General features: G+C 36.2%; 1 protein-coding gene across 5 annotated transcripts in view; it reads right to left on the reverse strand.

Moving 5' to 3' along the window:
• BBS9 (Bardet-Biedl syndrome 9) overlaps nt 1–25,965 on the reverse strand; it is a 713,234-nt gene that overhangs the window by 197,502 nt on the left and 489,767 nt on the right. Inside the window, exon 27 of one of the 5 annotated variants that reach the window (XR_009504852.1) lies at nt 2,944–3,008. The exons of the other annotated variants lie outside the window; for them this stretch is intronic. The gene's annotated coding sequence lies outside the window, so the exon portion shown is untranslated. Of the gene's footprint in view, nt 1–2,943; nt 3,009–25,965 lie in introns of those variants that run through there. 5 annotated transcript variants of the gene reach the window in all.

Raw genomic sequence — 25,965 nt, forward strand, 5'->3', positions numbered from 1 at the left:
AGCTTTCACATGTACTTTAAGACATAAAGCCACTAGCCCTGACAACTAATTAAATGGGCCTTTTTCATGTTTGTGAAATAAATATTCTATTGATATATCTCTCTGAGGCATATAGAATTATATACACTGCTACTGTGTTTTACAATAACATTCACCAAATGTGTTTTCCTCAAACTTCAATTCTTAAAATCACCAAGGGAAAATGTTCACAATGAGGAATTTTTCACTGACCTGAGGCCGCTTTCAAAAACTGTATGGGGTGACATTCTGCCTTGGCCAGTGACCTCAGGAGATATTTCCATTAGCCTAACAAAGGACATCTTTAGCTTTGTGAATTGTGAAACAGCAGCTCAGACTTCTCTCTGTAATCTCTCCACATGCACAGAGAGGAAAAGAAAATAGGTGGCCTTGGATAATTTAAGTAGTCCCTGTTCCGCACATGGATAACTTCAATACACAGCGTCAGATAAATGAAAGCAGTGTTTTAATTTCATGTATATATCCCTTGAGAGGGATGAAAATAGTCAAAGATAATGGAGAGGAGAAGGAGGAAATTGGCCATAGCTGTCAAACACTCTAAATGGATAATCTCACTAAATTATCACAACAATCCTATTAAGTTGGAAGTTTATTATCTCCATTCTACAGATACAAAAATGAGGATAAAAAAAACAAAAAAAAGGTTAAGGAACTTGCCCAAGGTCACACTACACAATAAGTGATGAAACCAAGACTTAAACCCAGGCAATGTGATTCCAAAGCTTGTGCTCTTTAGTATTAGAGTTTATGGAACTAGGCAAAAGCGATACTGAGGCATTCCAAGGTAAGATTTTGTGTTGAAAGAGATCCCTGTCGTCTGTGGCGGCTCATGTTTTTTAGGGACTGCTCTGGCAGAAGTTGCTCCTATAACCAGTGATAAGCTCCAAAGAGAGGAAGACCTGTTTCCCTAAGTAGAAATGGATCACAAGTCCCATGTTCCTACAGGGACTGTTAAGATTCCAGGCACCTCTTGGAATCGTGCTTTGACACAACTCACATAAGTTTAAAATACTACAACCACCCCCACCATCGTTAGAGTTTGCACTTTTTGCCAATTTCTGACTTGTCCTGTGTTCAGGCTTCTAGCCTAACGGCATTTACAAAGGACTCCTGGAAGGTAAATTCACGTTCCTTGGAAGCCCTATGGAATAATTCAGATTTCCTCTATAGGCAGTAGCAATGATTCATTCATAACAAGAGTGTTGCTAGCTTATTCAATAGGAGATCAGTCTTTGGGGAAAAAACAACAGCTAGGAGATTTTCATCTGAACAGGAGGTCACTTTAAAATTCAATTTAGTGACACTCTTGTGGGTTTTCCCTGGCACCTAGAATATATGGACTAATAATTGGGAACAGCTGCTTGTCTTGACTAGAACCACTCTATTTAAATAGCTCCAAGATTACACCCTTGGCCTCTGCTTCTTTCTATACTTTGGAAATAAACTACTGTGGATGCCCAAATGTATTCAGACAATGGAAGAAATGATTTATGGAGACTGACCACATCCAGAGCTGCAAGCCTCATTCATTTCCCTGGTTTAACCATCACCACCCATGCAAAGGAGAGGGAGCAAAATGACAAGGTCACACGGTTACTTATTCCCAGGAGTCACCCTGAATAAAAGTTATCCTCAGATTGAAGCACTTTTTCATAACCTTCACTCTTAGACACAGTTGCTGCATTTGACTCTACCAAAACCCTAACTTAATTATAAAGTTTATTCAACCTGACATTCCCAGAGCATTTATTTCTGGTGTGCCCCCCCAAGTGAAGTACTAAATAGGTAACGAAATTCCTGTAGAATATGAGATTTACATATTTTAACTGGACATTTTAAAGGACACTTCAGCTTTCTTCCTATTTGGGTAGTTTTGGTCAGTTTTATTTTTCTTCTGAATCATTTATTCCATAAAGATTTATTACAAGCTTATTCTGGGCCAAATGCTCATCCCTCAGAATGGCCTGAGCTTAAATTTATTCATGCCAAACACACTTGTAACCTTCCTTTTCCAATGTAAACATCCAACAATAGAAAAGTAATCAAATATAGCATGACATATCCACTTGGCAAAATATGATGGGCCTATTCACAAACAAGATAGCATCTACAGGATTATGAAAGAAATTGGGGAAATTAAAATAATATTGTTAAGTTAAAAAGAAGCAAAATTGAAGAGACCTGTGATGACAACTATGTAAAATTACTCACAGACAAAAGATGGAGAGGGAAAGATCCGAAGGAAATAAATATTGTATATTCTGAATCTCTCCATAAATATTCCTGACCATACAGAGTAACAAAATGAGCAAGTCAAACCATTTAGAACTCATGCTTACAGCACATCTATGAGACAGAGAATACTACAAACTTCAAATTATGCCAGAATAGGTAAATAAATGACCAAATTCAGAAAAGCCAGTTCAGAAAAGAGGAAAGGAAAGCAGACCTAGGTGTAGAAAAACAGATACGATAACTCCCAAAAAGAGAATGTCTCCCTCTAAATGGGAATGAGACATGGTAGGCATGAGACATGGTAGATTACAGCATTATTATTTGACAAATCAAAACGAAGGAGCTTGAAAGTCTTCAAGAACAGAGGTGGAAATCTTGGGAAAGCACCACGTCTGGAGGAGAAGTGGTAACTTGGAAAGAGTAGCCTTCAGATATTTGGTGATGAAGAAAAATAATCAAGAACTGGAAATTACAAGTACTTCAAAAACAAGAGGATCACAAAATCAGAAGATATACCACCCCCACCCCCCAAAAGGGGGCAGTTTTTTTAAGAAACTGTACTTCACAAACAAAAGAGGAAGCTCTTGAATTAAGAAATCTCATATACCACCCAAACCTTCACCTCCTCACCTCCTTACTTCCATGCTTCTATGTACGTGTGACAGTTATTCTGGTTCAGGAAAATAAAACATCTCAAAATGAAGAGTAAACAGCATAATATCCATACAAAGTGACTGTAAGAAGAAAACATAAAAATCAAAACTTTTTAGCTCATGACTATTCTCCCTCCCAAAACAATAACAAAGCAGAAGATGTCAACACCCCAACCTGAATTAAATATCCTTAAACAAGCATTTGAAGGCTGATTCAGAAATTTTTAAACTCAAAATATAAGTGGACAAAAATCTAATAAGACTGACTCAGAATGGTCAACTTCAAGACATATTCTAGTTAGGCTTCTAAAGAAAAAGAAAAAGAAAAAAAAAATCCTCTGGGCCTCCAAGCAAAATGACCAAATCACTCACAAAGGAAAGAAAATCAGTTTGGCATCAAATTTCTCAATAGCAATAGTACAAAACAAGACAATAGTAGATCAGCAACTTCAAGAGATGTGAGAAAAGAAGGAAAAAACCAAGGTCAAGTGTACAAAACATGAGGATATAAAAGACGTAAACAAAACAGTAATGTATATTTAATGTATATTTCTTAATCTCTCCACTTTGATAATATACATGGAACATTCACAAAAATTGGTGATATGCTAGTTCACAAAGAGAGCTTCAATAAATTCCACAAAGTACAAATAACAAAAACATACATTGCAATGCAGTAAAAATATAAATTAATAACAAATTTGTTAAAACAAAATTGACTTTCACTGGGAAATTTAAAACCTTTTATTTTTTTAATTGAGATATATTTGACATACAACATAGTGTAAGTTTAAGGTATACAGCATATTCATTCGATACATTTATATAGCAGTATGTTTGCCATTGTAGCATTAGCCAGCACCACTATCACATCACATAAGTATCATTTCTTCTAGTGTTGGGAATAATTAAGATTTAGTCTCTTAAAGGCACATACCATATGATATCACTTACATGTGGAATCTAAAATACAACACAAATGAACATATCTACGAAAGAGAAACGAGTCACAGACATAGAGAACAGACTTGTGGTTGCCAAGGGGCAGAGGGAGGGGAAGGGAAGTATTGGGAGTTTGGGATTAGCAGATGCAAACTATTACATATAGGATGGATAAACAAGGTCCTACTGTATAGACAGGGAACTATATTCAATATCTTGTGATAAATCATAATGTAAGAGAATCTGAGAAAGAATATATATATGTATAATTGAGTCACTTTGTTGTACAGCAGGAAGTAACACAATGTAAATCAACTATACTTCAATAAAAGTAAAAAAAAAATTTAGTCTCTTAAAAAGTTCAATGTTTATGATATTGTTTTGCTGCCTATAATTACTGTACTGTGTATTAGGTCTCCAGGTCTTATTTATTTACTAGTTGCAAGTATGTACCCTTAAACAACATCTTTCCCCACCTAGCCCATGGTAACCACCATTCTACTCTCTGCTTTTATGATTACAGTTTCTTTAGATTCTACATATATGACATATCACACAGTGTTTGTCTTTTTCTGTCTGACTTATCTCACCATAATGTCCTGAAGGTCCATCACGTTGTTACAAATGGCAGAGTTTCCTTTTTATCATGGCTGAATAGTACTCCTTTGTGTATATATACCACATCTTCTTTATCCTTCTTTCTACCTGCTGATGGACATTTAGGTTGTTTCCATAGCTTGACTATTGTGAATAATGCTGCAATGAATATGGGAATGCATATGTCTCTTCCATAACCTGTTTTCATTTTCTTTGGCTATATATTCAGAAGTGGGATTGCTGGATTGTATGGTAGTACTACTTTTTTGAGTAGCCTCTATACTATGCTTCATAGTGGCTGAACTAGCTTACAATCCCACCAGCAGTGCACAGAGGGGTTCTCCTTTCTCTACATCTTCACCAACACTTGTTATCGCTTGTCTTTTTTTTAAAAACATCTTTATTGGAGTATAATTGCTTTACAATGGCATGTTAGTTTCTGATGATAGCCTTTCTTACACGTGTGAGGTGATATTTCACCATGGTTATGATTTGCATTTCTCTGATGATTATTGATATTGAGCACCTTTTCATGTACCTGTCGGCCATTTGATGTCTACTTTAGAAAAATATCTAAAAATGTTTCTCTGACCATTTTTTTAAATAGGATTGTTTGGTTTTTTGCTATCAGGTTGTATGAGTTCTTTATAAATTTTTTTTATCTGATACATGGTTTGCAAAATTTCCTCCCATTCTGTAGGTTGCCTTTTCATTTTATTGATTGCTTCTTTTGCTGTGCAGAAGCTTTTAACTTTGATTTAACCCCACTTGTTGACATTTTTCTTTAGTTGTTTGTACTTTTTTATCATATCAAAAAAAAAAAATCATTGCCACAACAAATGTCAAAGAGATCTTTCCCTGTTTCATCCACAGTCAGGACATATGTTTAAGCCTTTAATCCATTTTGAGTTAATTTTTGAGGGTGGTGTAAGATAGAGATCCAAGTTCATTTTTCTGCATGTGCTTGTCTAGTTTTCCCTACACTATCTGTTGAAGAGATTATTCTTTCCCCACTGGATGTTTGTGGCTACTTTATCAAATATAGTAGACTGTATAGAGGAGGTTTAATTCTGAGCTCCCTACTATGTTCTATATGTCTATTTTTATGCCAGTACCATACTGTTTTAATTACTGTAGCTTTATAGTATAGTATGAAATCAGAAGTGTGATTGTCTCCAATTGTTTCTTCTTTCTCATTATTGCTTTGGTTATTCAGGGTCCTTTGTGGTTCCACACAAATTTTAGAATATTTTTTCTATTTCTGTGAAAAATGTCATTGGAATTTTGATAAAGATTGCATTGAATCTATAGATAGCTTTGAGTAGCATGGACATTTTAACAATATTAACACTTCTAATCCATTAACACAGTGTCCTTCCATTTGTTTGTGTCTCCTTCAATTTCTTTCAGCAAAGTCTTATAGTCTTCATTGTACAGATCTTTCACTTCCTTAGTTAAACTTATTCCTAGGTATTTTATTGTTTTGGATGCTATTGTGAATGGGATCATCTTCTTCAGATGTTTCATTATTAGTGTATAGAAAAACTGATTTCTGTGTATTGACTTTATATCCTGCAACTTTAGTAAATTTATTGATTAGATCCAACAGTTTTTTAGTTGAGTCCTTGGGATTTTCAATATATGAGATCATATCATCAGCAAATAGCAATAATTTTACTTAATCATTTCTGATTTAGATGCCTTTTATTTCTTTGCCTTACCTAATTGCTCGACTAGAACTATGTTGAATAAGAGTGGAGAGAATGCGCACCCTTGTCTTGTTCCTGACCTTAGCGGAAAAGCTTTCAATCTGAGTATAATGTTAGCTGTGTGTTTGTCATATGTGGCCTTTTTATGTTGCAGTATGCTCTTTCTATACCCAGTCTATTAAGGATTTCTATCATGAAGTGATGTTGTATTTTATCAAATGCTTTTTCTGCATCTGTTGAAATGATCATATGACTTTTATCTTTCATTCTATTAATATGGTGTATCGCATTTATTGATTTGCGTGTATTGAATCATCCTTGCATTCCAGGGATAAATCCCACTTGGTCATGGTGTACAATCCTTTTAATGAGCTCTTGAATTTTGTTTGCTAATATTTTATTGAGAATTTTTGCATCTATGTTCATCAGGGATATTGATCTATATTTTTCTTGTAGTGTCCTTATCTGGCTTTGGTATCAGGATAATTATGGCCTCACTGAATGAGTTTGGAAGTGTTCTCTCCTTTTCAATTTTTGGGAAATGGTTAAGAAGGATTGGCATTAATTATTCTTTAAATGTTTGGTAGAACTTGCCCATGAGACCATGTGATCATGGGGTTTTCATGTTGGGAGACTTTACTGATTCAACCTCTTTATTGGTTTGTTCCACCTTGCTATTTCTTCCTGGTTTAGTCTTGGTAGGTTGTATGATTCTGTAAATTATCTTTTTCTTTTAGGTTATCTAATTTGTTGATGTATAACTGTTCACAATAGTTTCTTATGATCCTATGTATATCTGTAGTGTCAGTTATTATTTCTCCTCTTTAATATCTGATTTTATTTATTTGAGTCTTTTTTGCCCCTTAGTCTCACTAGAGTTTAGTCAATTTTGTTTATTGTTTCAAAAAACTAGCTCTTAGTGTCATTCTTGTTTTCTTTCTTTCTTTTTTTTTTTTTTTCTGGTCACCATCTCATTTATTTCCACTCTGATCTTTATTATTTCCACCCTTTTACTAATTTGAGCTGAATTTCCCCTTTTTTTCTAGTTCCTTGAGGTGCAAAATTAGTTTATTTGCAATCTTTCTTATTTCTCAATATATGCACCTATCACTAAAAACTCCCCTCTCAGAACTGCTTTTGCACTTGTCCCATAGATTCTATTTATTTGTGTCTCTATTTTCATTTGTTTTGAGATATTCTTTGATTTTATTTTGATTACTTTGACCCATTGGTTGTTCAGGAGTGTAGATTCCACATATTTGTAGATCTCCCAGGTTTCCTCATGTTGTTGATTTCTAGTTTCATGCTACTGTGGTTGGAAAAGATATTTGGAATGATTTTAATCTTCTTAGATTTGTTAAGACTTGTACTGTCTCCTATCATATAATCTACCATTGAGAACGTTCCATGTGAACTTGAGAGAATGTGTATTCCACTGTTGTTCAATGAAATGTTCTAGAGATATCTCTTAGGTCCATTTGATCTAATGTATGGTTCAAGTCCATCATTTCTATGTCGATTTTCTGTCTGGATGAACTATCCATTGTTGACAGTAGGGTATTGAAGCCCCCTACAAATATTGTATTGTTCTCTATTTCACCCTTCATATCTGTTAGTATTTGCTTAATATTTTTAGGTGCTCTAATGTTGGGTAAGTATTTATTTATGATTGTTACACCTTCTTGACTGATTGATCCCTTCATCATTATATAATGACTTTCCTTTTCTCTTATTATCATTTTTGGCTCAAAGCCTATTTTGTCTGACATAAGTATAGCTACCCCCAGTTTCTTTTGGTTTCCATTTGCATGAATATCTTTTTCCATCCCTCACTTGAGTCTATATGAGTCCTTAAATCTGAAATAGGATATCTGTTATGTAATTGACCATATTACTACATCTAAGGAGAAACTTTTATAAACTGTTTTTACATGTAGAAAAGGTATTTGAAAAAAATCAAACCCATTCCTGATGAAAATACCCTATTTAATAAGAATTGAAGGATGCTTTTTAAAAAATTTTCTAATATTTACTTATTTTTTATTTTTTAATCTTTTAATTTTTTTTAATGTCTTTATTGGGGTATAAATGCTTTACAATTGTGGGTTAGTTTCTGCTGTATAACAAAGTGAATCAGCTATACTAAACATATATCCCCATATCTCCTCTCTCTTGGGCTTCCCTCCCACCCTCCCTATTCCACCCATCTAGGTGAAAACAAAGCACTTAGCTGATCTCCCTGTGCTATGCAGCTGCTCCCACTAGCTATCTATTTTTCATTTGGTAATGTATATATGTCTATGCCACTCTCTCATTTCATCCCAGCTTACCTTTCCCCCTCCCAATGTCCTCAAGTCCATTCTCTATGTCTGCGTCTTTATTCCTGTTCTGCCCCTAGGTTCTTCAGAACCATATATATAAATATATTTTTTTAGATTCCATATATATGTGTTAGAATACAGTATTTGTTTTTCTCTTTCTGACTTATTTCTCTCTGTATGACAGTCTCTAGGTCCATCCACCTCACTACAAATAACTCAATATCGTTTCTTTTTATGGCTGAGTAATATTCCATTGTATACATGTGCCACATTTCTTTATCCATTCATCTGTTGATGGATACTTAGGTTGCTTCAATGTCCTGGCATTTGTAAATAGAGCTACAATGAACATTGTCGTACATGACTCTTTTTGAATTATGGTTTTCTCAGGGTATATGCCCAGTAGTGGGATGGCTGGGTCATATGGTAGTTCTATTTTTAATTTTTTAAGGAACCTCCATACTGTTCTCCCTAGTGGCTGTATCAATTTACATTCCCACCAACAGTGCAAGAGGGGTCCCTTTTCTCCACACCCTCTCCAGCATTAATTGTAGATTTTTTGATGATGGCCATTCTGACTGGTATGAGGTGATACCTCATTGTAGTTTTGATTTGCATTTCTCTAATGATTAGTGATGTTGAGCATCCTTTCATGTGTTTGTTGGCAATCTGTATATCTTCTTTGGAGAAATGTCTATTTAGGTCTTCTGCCCATTTTTGGACTGGGTTGTTTGGTTTCTTGGTATTCAGCTGCATGAACTGTTTATATGTTTTGGAGATTAATCGTTGCTCAGTTACTTCATTTGCAAATATCTTCTCCCATTCTGAGGGTTGTCTTTTCGTCTTGTATATGGTTTCCTTTGCTGTGCAAAAGCTTTTAAGTTCCATTAGGTCCCATTTGTTTATTTTTGTTTTTATTTCCATTTCTGTAAGAAGTGGGTCAAAAAGGATCTTGCTGGGATTTATGTCATAGAGTGTTCTGCCTATGTTTTCCTCTAAGAGTTTTATAGTGTCTGGCCTTACATTTAGGTCTTTAAACCACTTTTGAGTTTATTTTTGTGTATGGTGTTAGGGAGTGTTCTAATTTCATTCTTTTATATGTAGCTGTCCAGTTTTCCCAGCACCACTTATTGAAGAGGCTGTCTTTTCTCCATTGTATATTCTTGCCTCCTTTATCAAAAATAAGGTGACCATATGTGCGTGGGTTTATCTCTGGGCTTTCTGTCCTGTTCCATTGATCTATATTTCTGTTTCTGTGCCAGTACCATATTGCCTTGATTACTATAGCTTTGTAGTATAGTCTGAAGTCAGGGAGCCTGATTCCTCCAGCTCCGTTTCTCTTTCTCAAGATTGTCTTGGCTATTCAGGGTCTTCTGTGTTTCCATACAAACTGTGAAATATTTTGTTCCAGTCCTGTGAAAATGCCATTGGAATTTTGGTAGGGATTGCATTGAATCTGTAGAATGCTTTGGGTAGTATGGTCATTTTCACAATGTTGATTCTTCCAATCCAAGAACATGGTATATCCCTCTATCTGTTTCTATCATCTTTAATTTCTTTCATCAGTGTCTTACAGTTTTCTGCATACAGGTCTTTTGTCTCCTTAGGTAGGTTTATTCCTAGGTATTTTATTCTTTTCCTTGCAATCATAAAAGGGAGTGTTTCCTTAATTTCTCTTTCAGATTTTTCATCATTAGTGTATAGGAATGCAATATATTTCTGTGCATTAATTTTGTATCCTGCTGCTTTACCAGACTCATTGATTAGCTCTAGTAGTTTTCTGGTAGCATCTTTAGGATTCTCTATGTATAGTATCATGTCATCTGCAACAGTGACAGATTTACTTCCTCTTTTCCGATTTGGATTCCTTTTATTTCTTTTACTTCTCTGATTGCTGTGGCTAAAACTTCCAAAACTATGTAGAATAATAGTGGTGAGAGTGGGCAGCCTTGTCTTGTTCCTGATCTTAGAAGAAATGGTTTCAGTTTTTCACCATTGAGAATGATGTAGACGGTGGGTTTGTCATATATGGCCTTTATTATGTGGAGGTAAGTCCCCTCTATGCCTACTTTTTGGAGGGTTTTTATCATAAATGGGTGTTGAATTTTGTTGAAAGCTTTTTCTGCATCTATTGAGATGATCATATGGTTTTTCTCCTTCAATTTGTTCATATGGTTTATCACGTTGATTGATTTGTGTGTATTGAAGAATCCTTGCATTCCTGGGATAAACACCACTTGATCATGGTGTATGATCCTTTTAATGTGCTGTTGGATTCTGTTTGCTAGTATTTTGTTGAGGATGTTTGCATCTATATTCATTAGTGATATTGGCCTGTAGTTTTCTTTTTTTGTGACATCTTTGTCTGGTTTTCATATCAGGGTGATGGTGGCCTTGTAGAATGAGTTTGGGAATGTTCCTCCCTCTGCTATATTTTGGAAGAGTTTGAGAATGTTTGATAAATGCTTGATAGAATTTGCCTGTGAAGCCATCTGGCCCCTGGCTTTTGTTTTCTGGAAGATTTTTAATCACAGTCTCAATTTCAGTGTTTGTAATTGGTCTGTTTATATCTTCTATTTCTTCTTGGTTCAGTCTCAGAAGTTTGTGCTTTTTTGTGCTTTTCTAAGAATTTGTCCATTTCTTCCAGGTTGTCCATTTTATTGGCATATAGTTGCTTGTCGTAATCTCTCATGATCCTTTGTATTTCTGCAGTGTTAGTTGTTACTTCTCCTTTTTCATTTGTATTTATGTTGATTTAAGTTTTCTCCCTTTTTTTTTTTGATGAGTCTGGCTAATAGTTTATCAATTTTGTCTACCTTCTCAAAAAACCAGCTTTTAGTTTTATTGATCTTTGCTATCATTTCCTTCATTTCTTTTTCATTTATTTCTGATCTGATCTTTATGATTTCTTTCCTTCTGCTAACTTTGGGTATTTTTTGTTCTTCTTTCTCTAATTGCTTTAGGTGTAAGGTTAGGTTGTTTATTTGGGATGTTTCTTGTTTCTTATGGTAGGATTGTATTGCTATAAACTTCCCTCTTAGAACTGCTTTTGCTGCATCCCATAGGTTTTGGGTCATCGTGTTTTCATTGTCATTTGTTTCTAGGTATTTTTTGATTTCCTCTTTGATTTCTTCAGTGATCTCTTGGTTATTAAGTAGTGTATTGTTTAGCCTCCATGTGTTTGTATTTTTTACAGATATTTTCCTGTAATTGATCTCTAGTCTCATAGCGTTGTTGTTGGAAAAGATACTTGATACAATTTCAATTTTCTTAAATTTACCAAGGCCTGATGTGTGACCCAAGATATGATCTATCCTGGAGAATGTTCCATGAGCACTTGAGAAGAATGTGTATTCTGTTGGTTTTGGATGGAATGTCCTATAAATATCTATTAAGTCCATCTTGTTTAATGTATCATTTAAAGGTTGTGTTTCCTTATTTATTTTCATTTTGGATGATCTGTCCATTGGTGAAAGTGGGGTGTTAAAGTTCCCTAGTATTACTCTGTTACTGTCGATTTCCCCTTTTATGGCTGTTAGCATTTTCCTTATGTACCGAGGTGCTCCTATGTTGGGTGCATACATATTTAAAATTGTTATATCTTCTTCTTGGATTGATCCCTTATCATTATGTAGTGTCCTTCTTCACCTCTTGTAGTAGTCTTTTTTTTAAAGTCTATTTTATCTGATATGAGTATTGCTACTCCAGCTTTCTTTTGATTTCCATTTGCATGGAATAACTTTTTCCATCCCCTCACTTTCAGTCTGTATGTGTCCCTAGGTCTGAAGTGGGTCTCTTGTAGACAGCATATATATGGGTCTTGTTTTTGTATCCATTCAGCCAATCTATGTCTTCTGGTTGGAGCGTTTAATCCATTTACATTTAAGGTAGTTATCGATATGTATGTTCCTATTACCATTTTCTTAATTGTTTCGGGTTTGTTATTGTAGGTCTTTTCCTTCTCTTGTGTTTCCTGCCTACAGAAGTTCCTTTAGCATTTGTTGTATAGCTGGTTTGGTGGTGCTCAATTTTCTTAGCTTTTGCTTGTCTGTAAAGGTTTTAATTTCTCCATCAAATCTGAATGAGATTCTTACTGGGTAGAGTAATCTTGGTTGTAGCTTTTTCCCTTTCATCACTTTAAATATGTCCTGCCACTCCCTTCTGGCTTGCAGAGTTTCTGCTGAAATATCAGCTGTTAACCTTATGGGGATTCCCTTGTATGTTATTTGTTGCTTTTCCCTTGCTGTTTTTAATATTTTTTCTTTGTATTTAATTTTTGATAGTTTGATTAATATGTGTCTTGGCGTGTTTTTCCTTGGATTTATCCTTTATGGGACTCTCTGCACTTCCTGGACTTGATTGACTATTTCCTTGCCCATATTAGGGAAGTTTCCAACCATAATCTCTTCAAATATTTTCTCAGTCTCTCTTTTTTTCTCTTCTTCTTCTGGGACCCCTATCATTCGAATGTTGGTGCATTTAATGTTGTCCCAGAGGTGTATGAGATTATCCTCAATTCTTTTCATTCTTTTTTCTTTATTCTGCTCTGTCATAGTTATTTCCACTATTTTATATTCCAGGTCACTTATCCATTCTTCTGCCTCAGTTATTCTGCTATTGATTCCTTCTAGAAAATTTTTAATTTCATTTATTGTGTTGTTCAGCATTGTTTTTTTGCTCTTTAGTTCTTCTAGGTCCTTGTTATATGTTTCTTGTATTTTCTCCATTGTATTTCCAAGATTTTGGATCATCTTTACTATCATTAGTCTGAATTCTTTTTCAGGTAGACTGCCTATTTCCTCTTCATTTGCTTGGTCTGGTGGGTTTTTGCCTTGCTCCTTCATCTGCTGTGTACTTCTCTGTCTTTTCATTTTGCTTAACCTACTGTGTTTGGGGTCTGTTTTCACAGCCTGCAGGTTCATAGTTCCCATTGTTTTTGGTGTCTGTCCCCAGTGGGTAAGGTTGGTTCAGTGGCCTGTGTAGGCTTCCTGGTGGAAGGGACTGTTGCCTGTGTTCTAGTGGATGAGCCTGGATCTTGTCTTTCTGGTGAGCAGGACCACATCCAGTGGTGTGTTTTGGGGTGTCTGTGAACTTATTATGATTTTAGGCAGTCTCTCTGCTAATGGGTGGGGTTGTGTTCCTATCTTGCTAGTTGTTTGGCATAGGGTGTCCAGCACTCTAGCTTGCTGGTCATTGAGTAGAGCTGGGTCTAATGGGAAACATCAGAAGCATACCCACCAATGTGAAGAACAACTATCACCATATTGGAGGTATTCATTGATGCAATTAGACAAGAGAAAATGATTAGACAGGGGAAAAACAATGGGAAGTCAAGAATTAGAAAAGATTCAAAACTCTATTTTCGGATAATAGAAATAATATACCTGGAATAATATACCCAGATAACAGATAATATACCTGGAAAACTCAAAAGAATCAATGACTAACTTAACCATTAGAGATTCAATAAAATAACAGGTCATAAAATTAACATATAAACATTGATAGTATACATACACACACACACACACACACACACACACACAAAGACATAGAAACACCTCATGTACAATAGCAACAACAAAAAATAATATACTTAGGAATAAACTTAGGAATATACTTTATATACTTTATAGGAATATTCCTAATATACTTAGGAATAAACTTTTTTAAAATGTGCAAAAGCTATTGAGAAAAACTTTAAAACACTCTTAAAATACACAAAATTATTCTTGAATAAATGGGAAAACATCTCATGCCAGAAAGAAGTGCTCAAAGACTGCGGGGACATCTAAAGGACTCATGGACTCACTGAAGGGACTATCACTGGCCAAATTTGGGGGCATCAAAACAACTAATAATGATAATTGTAAAACACTCAGTAAAGCAATCAAAGAGTCCATGTGAAATTAAGAAGGGGGGAGGAGCGAGAAGGGAATGGAAAAATTCTTTACAGAAGAATGCTAGCTAATCAATGTAGGAGTAATAGAATTTTTTAAGTCACCATTTTTCATCCATTAATGTAACAATTAATTCAAGCAAATATTATCGATGGATGATAAAATCATTGAGGAAAAGTTTGGGGGTGGGCGTGGGGAACAGAAGATCCACGCAGTGTCAAAATATTACCCTAAATAATATTTATTAATTGCGAAGGGAAAGAATATTTTCATGACAAAGGAATCTGGCAGACACTTTCTTAACCAAATTATCCAATTTAGCATCATCAATAATGTGATCAACTGACATTTGACTCCTGACTGATATGGTGAAGAGGAAGTCACTTCACTCATATGATATTTTTGCCAAAAATGTTTAATCTGAATTGAATCATTAGGAAACAATCAGACAAATTCAAATTGAGGGCCATTTCATAAAACAATCAACCTGGACACTTGGAAAAATGCCAATATCTTTTTTTTTTTTTTAAAGGAGCAGAAAGACTATTCCAGATTAAAGGAGATTGAAAGATGTAAAACAATTAAAATACAGCACATGATTTTTGATCCTGTCATGGATAAAAGAAACCTATAAAATTATTGGAATGATTGGAAAAATTTGGATATATTTATATATTAGATCAAATTACTCTATCAATATTTAATTTTATGAGTGTGCTAATGGTATTGGGGTTATACAGAAGAATATCTTTATTTTTAGGTGATATCTGATAAAGTATTCAGGGGTGAACATGGTGCTTACAACTTTAGAATAGTCCACAGAAATAAGAAAACAGTGGCAAAATGTTAACAATGAGTGAATCTGGGTAAAGGAAATAAGAGTGTTCAATGTACTACTCTTTCACCTTTCCTGTAGATTTGAAATTTTTCAAAATTATAAAAAGATGTGGATAAAAGAAAAAACAGGCAAAACTATTCAATGGGATTAGAAGACAAACCAGGCTAGCAATTTCCTGAGTGGGAGGGATGGAAGAGTGTCACTGAGAGGGCCCTTTCAGAGAAGATTTCTGGGGGAATGACAATGTTTTCTTTCTCTTTCTTGATCTGGACACTGGCCACACAAGGATGTTCACTTTTTGAAACTCTTAGAGCTGTAAATGTACGATTTAATTTTTCTGTGAGTCACACTTTAATAAAACTTTTTTCCTTTATAGCAATTGTCATTAGGCTAAGAGATTTAATTACTTTAGTTATTTTCTTTTCTATATTTTTTCAAAATTTTAGTTAAATAATTAACTTGTATCATTCAAATGGTTATCGTTGGTGGAAATAATCAATAAACAATTTATAATACCAATAGAAAAGAGTTTTGTTTGAACCAAACTGAGGGCAATAGCCCAGGAGACACAGATTCAAGAAGCACTTGAGTCCTGGTCGGGCTCCAGCCCTGTCCCGACCCCTGGCCTGGCCCTCTCCAACCTTGCCCTGCTGAGTGGTCCGCCTGGCATGCGGTGGCCTCTGGAGCAGCCTAAGCCCATGAGGGTCACGCTCCCGGCCGCCAGCACTGACGAGATGGAGCCCCCGGCCCTCGAGGAGGAGCAGAGGATCAATGCAGTTCCAGAATCGATTCCAGCGGTGCCAGGAGGCAGCCAGGTATCATTTATTTAAGCCATCTGGTGCCGGAACAGGTTCATAAACCACATATGCATATGGCACCTCATGTGCATTGGTTTATCTAGCTCATGGCAGCTGGAGGAACCATTTATGTATTTCTCTACCATGAAAAGTACAAGGTGGTTAAGCTCTTTTTCTATCTCACAATGGGTTTTTCTCCAGCCTTGGTGGAGACATCAATGAGTAACACCGAAGGACTTCACGAACTTGCCTGTGGGGGCTTAATTTATTTCCTGGGAGTTGTGTTCTTCAAGAACGATGGCATCATTCCATTTGCCCATGTCATCTGGCACCTGTTCATGGCCACGGCAGCTGCAGTGCATTACTATGCCATTTGGAAATATCTTTACCCAAGTCCTACAGACTTTATGCGACATTTATGACCAATCTTTACTAGGTCTCCAAACCAGTATTATTTCAATTATGGCACTTAGGAGTGGGGTAAGAGCTGAAAATTGCACAGAGGGAAAAAAAGAAGAAGAAGAAGAAGACAACTGCACTGACTTTATATCTTTTGAATATAATTACTGTGAAAGTATAAAAGCTGTGTTCTGGAATTTTCCCCCTCACAGCAAATAAATAAGGGAGTGAATTAATTATTCATTCCATTCCACTATCATGAAGTACTCTGGATAGACTTGGCCAACTGATGTTTACAAACCAGAATTTTGTATTTTAATTTTACAGATTTTACTACATGATTTTTCTAAATTATTAGGTCAGGCTGTAAAAGTCAGTGCAATAACAAAACTTCCTTTTTAAGAGAAAATGGTTTCTATCACTTTCCCATTAGCTGTGTAAAGAATCATGGACAGAACTTACACTACTTTTTACCATGTTTCATCTTGGCATAACATGGTTATTTTTTAAATAGAAACTTCAGTTTTTTGTAAATTTAAAAAAAATACTTCATTGAAGCACATCTCTGCAGTTCCTCATTCATGTGAATTTTTGCAGCAAGCTGTCAACATTCCAGAAATGAACAAACATTATACCTCTCCTGATAGTTTTATTAAGCATGGAGAAATTGCCAATTTTTAAAAACTGCAAGTTTTCCAAAACTCTTCTGCCAGGCTCTGACTCTGAATTCCATGCTGCTTTGGGCCGTATACTTGACTTAGTTTGGTTTCCCAGCGATGGAAAAGTATTTTGATATCATTAACTTTTTCAAAAGATTCAACTTTTTCTCTATGCCTTTGCCATGTCTTCTTCAGGGTCTTTTTCAACAGTGGATGAGTATCTAGTCTGTACTAAGAGAGTATTGTTGGGTTGGCCATCCACTGAAAACTCCTGAAGAGCATGATGAATTACAGTGAATAGTGGTCATGCCTGTTTGGTGCCCAATGGTTAAGTCATTGTCACTTAGCTTTATATTATCAGTTTGATAGTCATTTTAAATTATGGAACTAGATGCATAAATTCACATTTCTACCTTTCCTTTGCATCTCCTGATACACTTTCCTCTTTTTCATAGAAAAGTGTTTAAAGCACTGTTTGACAGATAAACTCATGTGTCTGTCATCCATGGGTTATATCCTGGCTCAGTGGAGTGGTACTTAATATATTGTTTTTGGCTTTCCTTCAGTGTCTTATATTAAGATTAACATATTAGTTGCTTTGTTGGTTATTATCCTGTTGGTATTTTAATAAATGAGATAACCTTAACTTTAGATCAGGTGCTGATATTGCCTGTTTTCTAGTGATGTGTTTGATCACTGGAATTGTTGGTTTGACAATACATTAAATTCAATTCATTGAAATTTTGTACTGATGTAGCTTTAAATGAGGGTTTATTTTGTGTGTGCATGTTTAGAACTCTCTGACTTTGGTAAATTATATGGGAATGAAGGACAGAAGAACGGCCTCTTGCTGATGAACTCTTAAATAGGCATGGTATCCAGTGATAACACCAGCCAGACCACCCCTTCTGCATGATTCTGAACACCTGGATGCCTCTTGTTTTATTGTGTATATTTTATTTTAAATGTATTAACTTTTGTGGATTCATTTAAAGTCCGCTCAAAAGTAACACTGTCAAAACCACTAAAATGTATGTAAAAAATTGTGCTGCAGACTAAAATAAAATTGTTACTTGGATTTGGTAAAAAAAAAAAAAAAAAGCACTTGAATTGTATTCCACTGGACTACAAAATGGGGGAGGCTTATATAGGCAGAAACCACAAAGTTACATTAGTTGTTTGTCAAGAATTAGGATTGGAGCTGGCAAGAAGTAAGGATTTGTTGGGGTTTGAAATGATTGCATAGTTACCAGGGGAGACCTTGAGACCATAAGGCTGCAGCTGACAGCAACTAGCAGATATTGTTTGGAGAACAGCTGATGGTATTCTTGAGTTTGATACAGTTCAGAAAATTCAAGTGCGTAGTGATGCAGGAGCATGTCAGAAATCACATCCACAATGGTCACCGGCTCTATTTTGGATGCCTGAACCACAGTTACTCCATTTTTATTTTTAAATGCATCCTTTTCGTTAATTGTTAAAGCAGATGTACAATGCATGTTTGACAGGTTGTTCTAGTTAGCATAAAGTTCAGTCCAAATCATGTATAAGACAGAATGACTTCCTCATACCTCAATATGTGAACATTTCTTCCATCATTATAAATAATTTTTTTTAAGTTTAAATCTTCCTTTTCCTCTTTAGGGATGCAGGAGTATGAATAATTTAAGGTATAATACCCAGGTACTCTCATTCAGAAATGGGTTGACCTGCATACATTTTTTTTTTTAATTTTTATTGGAGTATAGTTGCTTTACAATGTTGTGTTAGTTTCTACTGTACAGCAAAGTGAATCAGCTATATGCATACATATATCCCCTCTTTTTTGGATTTCCTTCCCATTGAGGTCACCAAAGAGCACTGAGTAGAGTTCCCTGTGCTATTACAGGACCTACATACTTTTTAAATGGAAATTCACTACATTTATATGTATACCTTTTGTCTTAGTCCATTAGGGCTGCTATAACATAATACCACAGATTGGGTAGCTTATAAACAATAAACATTTGTTTTTCTTCTGGAGGCTGGAAGCCCAAGATCAAAGTGCTAGCAGATTCAGTGTCTGGTGAGAACCCAATTTCTGATTTATAGATGACATCATCTAGCTATAAGCTCACATGGTGGAAGAAGCAAGGGAGCTTTCTCAGGCCTCTTTTATAAGGGCATTAATCCCATTCATGAGGGCTCCAACCTCATGAATGGGTGGGGACACACATATGAATTTAGGGGGGACACACATATTCAATCTTGGGCACCTTGTAACAATAGGAGAAGTTTGCATTTTAAATATTCCCTTTGGAGATAAGTGACCATTATTTCATGGTGGTTAAACAATGGCTTCGTGAAAAATTATTTAGAACATCTAGCTGAAATGATTATTACATGTGAACATTTGCTTTTTCACAAGTTCTCTGTTATGTTTTCAGATTAGTAATAAGCCATACCCTGGAATCTACAAACAAAGAAGAATTAGGTTAACACTGGCATCCAGACCTGCTATGCTCTGGTCTAAACTTGTGCAAAATTGATTACAATATTTATTTGTAACTAAATAAGAGTAGTAAAGATGTTCTTATCCTTATGTCCATCCATTTCAGAACAGACCTTGTAATCCAAAATGCAGATTTTATTTGTGATCTATATTTTCATGTATCTGTAGGATAAAGGTAGAAAAGTGAATAAAAGTGGTGTTTCTTTCTAAGCAGGTACTTGTCTAGAGAAGAGTGTCAATTTTTTAAAGGGAAGAAATGTCAGCTTTTTTTTAAGATTGTGACCTACACTTTGATTTAACTGATTTGATAGGGGAAAGAAAATAGTCCAAATGCTTCTAAAATAGACTGGAGAGCCAAAAGTGGGCAGTGTTCTTGTATCTCCAAAATGAGATGAATGAGACCTAAATAGGTCATTCTCAGTATCCTCTAGGGTTCCCTATATGTTCCTACTTCTCTGAATGCATTTTTGTAAATTATAAACTTACCTATTTTTCAAAACTTTATTAAATTAAAAGCATTTTAATCTTTGGAGAATGAAGCAAAAAACGATTAAGAGGATAATTCATTTCTTAATGGTTGTAATTTAAAACCTTGGCAGTCTCTCTTCATGTAAACATTCCTCTGCTCTGAGCTCAGAGGGTCTGGGGGTGAAGTAGAGGGACTCACACAGACTCCAAAGAGAAAGCAGGTCTTTTCTAATGGAGGTCACATCAACACAGCCCTTGCTAAACAAAGTCTAGAAGGATTCCATTTCAAGGCAACACTAAACCTGGGAGCAGCCTTAGTCTATATTCTTCCATGCACATGAGCCCCAAACCATTTCAAACAAGTCACTGTTACCCGTTGGCTTCCGATTCTCATAATGGTGGAGAAAAATGAGAGAATAGTGTTGAGGACATGGGAGGGGAAGCTTCCAAAATTCATCTGCTGAAGGATACCAGCTGGAACAATTACTGTCAGTCTTTGGCTCTGCCATCTGAAGGAGATGCAGCACATACACAAGCAAAGACTTCATCTCTGGGGACACGCTTACCTCCAAGAGACGGAGGCAAATTAGGCACCACTTCCCTGTTCCAGTAAAACATCATTTCCCTTAAAAGAACACAGTGCTGACCTTCCCGTAGGAATTGGTAGAAATGCTCAGCCAAACATCAGGAGGGAAAGGAAATCCTCTTGAAAAATGACTTTGTCCATTCCTTGCCACCGGTTAAGATTGAACCAAAGTCATCTCGGACTTAGCACTTACAGCCTAAAATTTAAAATATCCATAGAAGGAAATCGATTCTTTTTTGTCCATGAAGTTCTAAGAATGAAAGAAAGGTATTTTTCTCTTTCTATATAAACTGAGTTTTTGTCAGTTCTTGATCGAAATGGAGAAAGCTTCTTATAATATTCCTGGCAGGGCTTCCCTGGTGGCGCAGTGGTTGAGAATCTGCCTGCAATGCAGGGGACAAGGGTTCCAGCCCTGGTCTGGGAAGATCCCACATGCCGTGGAGCAACTAGGCCCGTGAGCCACAACTACTGAGCCTGCGCATCTGGAGCCTGTGCTCCGCAACAAGAGAGGCCACGATAGTGAGTGGCCCCTGCTTGCCGCAACTAGAGAAAGCTCTAGCACAGAAACGAAGACCCAACATAGCAATCAATCAATCAATCAATTAAAAAAAAAATTCCAGGCATTCATCCTTCATACATTGGAGCTATTAAGTCCCAACTCATATGAACCTTCTTCAGGTTGGATCATCTCATTCCTCTATCATTTCCTCACATGCATGGCATTTCATCATGAAAAGATGTATTCTTAAATGTAACAAGCACACGTGCATAATACATCCATAAATTGCAAGGTCCTTATTCACTTGCCATACAAAACTAATTCAAATAAATTTGTAACCTATTTAGGAGTCAGAATGGCAGTTACCCTTGGGGGTGGGTGACTTGGAAGAGAGTACAGAAGTGTTGATATTGTTTTGTTTCTTGATCTGGGAACAGGTTACATGAGAGTATTCTCTTTGATAGTTCATTGAGCCATGATGTTATGATTTTCTGCACTCCTCCGTAAATGTGTTACTACAGTAACGAACTGTTAATAAAATGTTTGCAAAAACCCAGCAAACCAAATCATGTCCCCTACTGTCTAGTAGCTTACCAGCCACAGATGCCTCCTGTATCAGACAGAACCCTTACCCTTGGCTATCTCTCAGGGTTGTGAAAAAGAATTAAGATAATGTTAGGAGAGAGCTTTGTAAAATGTGAGATAAGATATAAATGTGAAGTTGGTGCTGTTCTCATCGATGATGAGCTTCTCAAACAAAGGGCTATGTTCACAGTTTCACAGGAGCAGCCTATACCCATGTAACATATTTACTGTATATGTGGGCAAAAACAGAAGGAATACATGATCTACACATTGTTACACCACAGTTGGAACTCCTATTACCCAACCCTTCTCTAGCCCACAGTCCCAAGATAGATTATTTTGCAACTAATTACTTGCAGATGTGAAATCATTTCGAGTGTTATGAAAATAGCAGAACAGATCCTGGAATGGGCAGCACTGAGGATGCAGTGGACAACAGAACAAAATCATTGTTATTCTCAGCTTGAGGCCTTATTTTGTGGCTCTCAGTTCTGTCTCCTTCTGGTATTCTCCTAGGAAGGAAGTTGAAACTGTATCTATCTCATTAAAAACAAATCCAGATTGTGTTTTCTTGTTTTATTGTTCACATTCTCGATACCAGAAACTGAAAATACAACTTTAGCCTTTCCATTGTTTTCAAATAGCTTTTAGTGTCAGCCAATTGAAAAGACGACAAATTCTTCAAGAAAAGACAGAAGGGGCATTAACTTACTACAAGCTGGAAGGAAGTGGAAGGAAGAATAATGAAGCCATAAGTGGGAAGAGAGAAATTACGATCTGTAGGAGCTAGAGGCATGGGGTTTTGTCTCTCTTCATCTCTCTTTCGGCAAAATATTTAGCCAATGTTAGTAACCACTAGAACGGAATGGCTTTATTCTTGCTTTAGGCGATCATTAAGAAGGAATAGAAATTTCAAGGGTGAAGGACAGAAATTGAAACACTCATTCGTCCCAAGTGGGAGAAGAACAATGGTAGAAGGAAAATGCTTGCTTGAGACACAGTGGGACCAAGCACTCCCTGCAGGATCAAATTGGTCTGACAACAAAAATCCAGGCAGAGGCCTAATTGGACGAGGGGAGGGGTTAAAGCTCAGTGAGGGGAGAAATCCATAGGTCATGAATCCCCTTAATTCATGTCTAAGTTGGCAGATGCACATCTTCAAGAAAATATTTAAAATCGCATTGCTGGCTGCTATAAATTTCTGAGCTCTTGCTACCTGAGAACATCTCTCTGCTGCTTTAATATATTCCAAACAACTTTGCTTCTAAATAAATTATTGGGTGTTCCAAAATAGAAAAGAGTAACCATTTACCTACAATGGAAGAAGTAACCGCAGATGCAAGAAGATAAAAAAGCAATAACTACAAAGTTCAGAGGGAAAAATTATTTTGACCTGGAATTCTATTGAAATATTATTCACTGAGAATTTGTCAATCAAGAACTCTTTCTGTGGGCTTCCCTCGTGGCGCAGTGGTTGAGAATCTGCCTGCCAATGCAGGGGTCACAGGTTCGAGCCCTGGTCTGGGAAGATCCCACATGCCGCGGAGCAACTAGGCCCGTGAGCCACAACTACTGAGCCTGCGCGTCTGGAGCCTGTGCCCCGCAACAAGAGAGGCCGCGACAGGGAGAGGCCCGCGCACCGCGATGAAGAGTGGCCCCCACTTGCCACAACTAGAGAAAGCCCTCGCACAGAAATGAAGACCCAACACAGCCATAAATAAATAAATAAATAAATAAAAGAGTAACTGTAGTGCCATGTACACACACAAAAAAAGCTTATTTAAAAAAAAAAAAAAAAAAAAAAAAAAGAAAAATTATTTTGACCTGGAATTCTATTGAAATATTATTCACTGAGAATTTGTCAATCAAGAACTCTTTCTGTGGGCTTCCCTCGTGGCGCAGTGGTTGAGAATCTGCCTGCTAATGCAGGGGACACGGGTTTGAGCCCTGGTCTGGGAAGATCCCACATGCCGTAGAACAGCTGGGCCCGTGAGCCACAATTACTGAGCCTGCGCATCTGGAGCCTGTGCTCCGCAACAAGAGAGGCCGCGATGGTGAGAGGCCCACGCACCGCGATGAAGAGTGGCCCCCGCTTGCCACAACTAGAGAAAGCCCTCGCACAGAAATGAAGACCCAACACAGCCATAAATAAATAAATAAATAAAATTAAAAAAAAAAAAAAAAAAAAAGAACTCTTTCTGTTAGGATCATTAGAAGATATCTTCTAGAAAAATAAAACACAAATCCAAGACACAAACCGAGAAAAGAGGAAAATATGGGATATGAGGAAAAGCAATAAATAAATTAGAATAACTCATAAGGAAACCTAAAAATGTATTAATAAGACTTCAGGCAGTTGTCAGGAAATTATGCCTAAATAGAGGCCTAATGTTAAAAACACTTTTAATATTAGCATCAAAAATTTTTTCTTTCTCCTGGGTCATTCCCATCTGCAATAAAACTCTCTATTGTCAGTTCTTCCAAATCTAAAAAACAAAAAAACTTGCTTCAGAATAATCCAAATTGGTGAAAATTTATTGTTTTAGAATCAGAGTGACATTTACTGTTCTCCTCTTTTGTGTTTGCTCGAAGTTTTCCATAATAGAAAAATTATAAATTTCCTCCTGTTGAAAGAGACACAGACTGGGCAAAAAAAATTTTTTTATTCTATGTTGATGTTTAAAAGAGATTTAAAACATCAAAACAAAACAAAATTACTCAGAAGCATTAAAAATAAAGAGATGGATATAATACACCAGATAAATGTTTTCAAAAAAGAACTAGATGTGATATTAGTATTCCAAAAATATAACTCCAAATGAAAATATTAAACATGACAAAGGGAAAATGCATTGACAAAAAGTAGACACCTTTTAATGAATCTTTATGCACCTAAATAGTAATATATAAAGTAAAAATTGTTAGAAGAATAAGGAGATATTGACAAATCCAATGTCATATTGGAAAACTTTAGCCTAACCAACAGATCATGTAAGGCAATCATAAGTAAGAATGTATAGAATATTTACAAAAAATGATGCAATGGTCCTCAAGGGGAACAACTCCATAAATTATAAAAAGTAACAATCATAGAGTGTTTACCCTCTGATCACAATGTAATAAAACTAGAAAGTAACTGTCAAAAGATAGCAAAAAAACCCACTTCACTTAGCAAATACTTTATTACTTCCTTTTAAATAATTTGAATACCTAAAATCTCAGACTACTTTCAGTGTGGCACATCAAAAGTTAGGAGAGGCAGCCAAATTGGTACTCAGAGAAAATTTTATCATCTTAACTACCTGTACTAGAAAATAAGGAATATTGAAAACAAAAGAACTAAACATTCAGCTAAAAGAAGGAAGAAAAAGAACCGAAAAACCTATAGAAAATAAATATGTAAGGACTTCCCTGGTGGCGCTGTGGTTAAGAATCCGCCTGCCAATGCAGGGGACATGGGTTTGAGCCCTGGTCCGGGAAGATCCCACATGCTACGGAGCAACTAAGCCCGTGCACCACAACTACTGAGCCCGTGTGCCACAACTACTGAAGCCCGTGTGCCTAGAGCCTGTGCTCCACAAGAGAAGCCACTGCAATGAGAAACCCACACACCACAACGAAGAGTAGTCCCTGCTCACCGCAACTAGAGAAAGCCCACCTGTAGCAACGAAGGCCCAATGCAGCCAAACGTAAATAAAATTAAAAATAATAATAATAATAAATATGTAAATTTCATCTTATTCCAATTGTCTTTTCATCTCAGCCTGATCTCTCCTTTCAGTGTTGTTTTATTTGAAAGATTTTTTGATGTGGACCATTTTTAAAGTCTTTATTGAATCTGTTTCAATATTGCTTCTGTTTTTCTGTTTTCTGTTTTGGATTTTTGGCTGTGAGGTGTGTGGGATCCCAGCTCCCCGACCATGGAATGAACCCGCACCCCCTGCATTGGAAGGCAAAGTCTTAACCACTGGACTGCCAGGGAAGTCCCCAGTGTTGTTTTACTTCAGAGTCCATGTTTTGTTTTTGTTTTGTTTGTTTTTAAACGTATTGCTGGAGCCTTGTCATCTTTCTAAAAATTTCTTCCAGAATCTGTAGCAGATCTTTTTTTTTTTTTTTAGTCTTCAAGATATTGGCCCCTTTCCCTTATTCTACAGTTTTTTTCTCACCAGCCTACACTGGAGATTTTTTCAAAATGTTCTATCCTCTACAGGGAGAGTTATCTAAACTCAGTATTTGCCAACAGCCAG

Source organism: Balaenoptera ricei, chromosome 9 (genome assembly GCF_028023285.1).
Source record: "Balaenoptera ricei isolate mBalRic1 chromosome 9, mBalRic1.hap2, whole genome shotgun sequence".
Lineage (NCBI taxonomy): Eukaryota > Metazoa > Chordata > Mammalia > Artiodactyla > Balaenopteridae > Balaenoptera > Balaenoptera ricei.